The sequence below is a fragment of the Berghia stephanieae genome, chromosome 2 (assembly GCF_034508935.2).
Source record: "Berghia stephanieae isolate SIO BIC M18660-M18661 chromosome 2, UCSD_Bste_1.3, whole genome shotgun sequence".
In the NCBI taxonomy this organism is placed as follows: Eukaryota; Metazoa; Mollusca; class Gastropoda; order Nudibranchia; family Aeolidiidae; genus Berghia; species Berghia stephanieae.
The window spans coordinates 122,454,712-122,457,211 of record NC_088361.1 but is presented as its reverse complement, the minus strand read 5'-3'; the positions used below and the strand labels follow the sequence as shown (position 1 = coordinate 122,457,211).

At 30.4% G+C, this 2,500-nt stretch overlaps 1 protein-coding gene across 2 annotated transcripts in view; it reads right to left on the bottom strand.

Annotated features, from left to right (window-relative positions):
• Positions 1–2,500, bottom strand: part of LOC144966471 (5-hydroxytryptamine receptor 1A-like) — a 437,629-nt gene that overhangs the window by 353,201 nt on the left and 81,928 nt on the right. The gene's annotated exons all lie outside the window — the stretch shown is intronic.

The following is a 2,500-nucleotide window of genomic DNA, read 5'->3' as shown; positions in this document are numbered from 1 at the left end:
ACTCTAATGCCCAGTCTGTAAAGAATAGCTTTATAATTCTTTAGATTTGCCAGTAATTCTGTGCTTAATTATCAAAAATTTTATATTGGCTGTTTGGAACAATGTTGGCCCCCAACCCTAACTTCTAAAATAATAGATTATTATTATTATTATTATTATTATTATTATTATTATTATTATTATTATTATTATTATTATTATTATTATTATTATTATTATTATTATTATTATTATTATTATTATATATTATTATTATATAATTATTATTATTATTATCATCATTATTATTAATATTATTGTTATTATTATTATTATTATTATTATTATTATTATTATTATTATTATTATTATTATTATTATTATTATTATATATTATTATTATTATTATTATTATTATTATTATTATTATTATTATTATTATTATTATATTATTATTATTATTATTATTATATTATTATTATCAATATCAATTATTTCTATTACGCTATTGTTATATTAGATAATCAAGACGCAGTTTTACTTATCGAGATGACAACCTCAATAGTTAAATGAAAGCTAAATCAATAATTTAAAGGAGCTTGGTAAATCCTCATCCTCTTCCTCTTATACAATTGTTCTCTTAGAGATCTATATCTCTTAAGCTACGCTTTGTATCCTTGTGATATTGTTGCATATTGATTTGAAATAATCACGGCTAAACAAAAACATTTTAACCGCTTGAAATCCGCTTTCAATATTTATTTTCTCTTTTGATAAAAAAGGTTGATTGTACTATTATGTGACACAATGTGTCAAAAAATTTCTTTACTGTATCAAAATGTGTTGTATTTTTTTTCTCAGAATATATTCGCAACCCCCCCCCCCCCCCCGCAACCCCCCTTCTATTGAAGTTTGGCCAAAGTACACCACTCCTTTTTTTTCTCCTTGCGAGATTCCAGGTTTGAGAGTTTTGCAAGGATGAGAACCATTCAGATCGATTGATATTTGAAGGACGAGTTTTCTGGCCAAATTTTAAATACCTGTCTTTCTAGAGCTCGACAGTCAATTGGTTAATCACCAATTATTTTCATGATAAATATCATACTATAGATAGAATGAAGTTGACGTCACTCGGGTCTTTTTTATTTATTTTTTTTTTTTTTTAAATCCGCCTTTATGAATAGTTCTGACTAAACTGTATTAACCAGACTACAAACTTTAAGGTTACACATAGTTTTGTCTATTGGTCCATTATACTTCCGGACGGCAATGTTGTGAGATTCTTAGCAAAACGCATACTATCTATAAATTCCCTGTCTCAATACTGCAATCTATCTACAATAGTATCTAGTGGTATTCTACTCTCTACAGCCGAATCCAAATTTTACCCTCCATTTTCCAAAAGCTAACTTTCTGTGATTTCGGTATAGTTATTGGATTCAATAGTCTGATGTCACGTCGCCCAGCAACGGCGGCCATCGTGGTTCTAGACAAAGAAAATCTGTACTTTTTATTCTTCATGTCATGTGATCAGAATGTGTAAAAGTCAAAACATGATCAGATTTATAATGTTTTTTTTCCCCTCTAGATACGCTTTTATGCTCGTCGAAGAAATATTTCACTGTTGTAGAGTATTACCAAGCACTTCAATTCAAAAATGACATGGTCAGGTTATTATGAGTTAGCCTGACCTTTATTATTGAATTTTTAAAAAAGAACAAAATAACGCCTATTCGAAAGCAGGCAATAATGCAAATTACTAGACGGATATGATAAACTATCGTTATAATATCACTATGCCTACATATTTATATTATAACATTGACTGCGCCAGTTATTAAGGTAGGTTTTTGGAACCAAAATCTATATAGAGGCATAAGTTTAACAATCTGACATCTGTAAACGAATGGTTTATCTCTGCATAGCCACTAATCTATATAAATATCAGATGAGAGCAAAATGAGTATGTAAAGTCACACCCTATAGCGGTATCCTAAAACGGAATTTGAGACTGGAATTATCCCTTCATCTTTACCTCTGCTATAAATATCCTAGGCTGAGTGCGCTTAATTATTTTTTTTTTTTGTTCCCGAAAACTAAACCTTCAAATATCAATCGAATAAAATGACCCTCATATTGTCAAAAACTCATAATCCTGGGACTTCCTTTGACAAGCCGTGGGTCATTTTAATCAATCGATATATAAAAGGACGAATTTTATGGCCAAAATTTTTTAATGATGTTTTTTTTTTTTTGTTTGGGATTTTTTTTGTGGTTTTTTTTTTCAGAGTACGACAGAATTTATGTAGCCACGGAGGCGGAGATTATCCCGGTTTCTATAGCGTGAAACAGACTATTATCAATTACTTGCCATCTTTTGTATAGACCGCTCGCAAAGTACTTTCCGTCAGATCTAAAATAACCAGTTACCCAACCACTGCTGGGTGGACAGCTGGGTTGGGGGGGGGGGGGTGTCAGAAAAAAAGCTCGACTGCACCCGGGATTATTCTTGGTCCCTTTG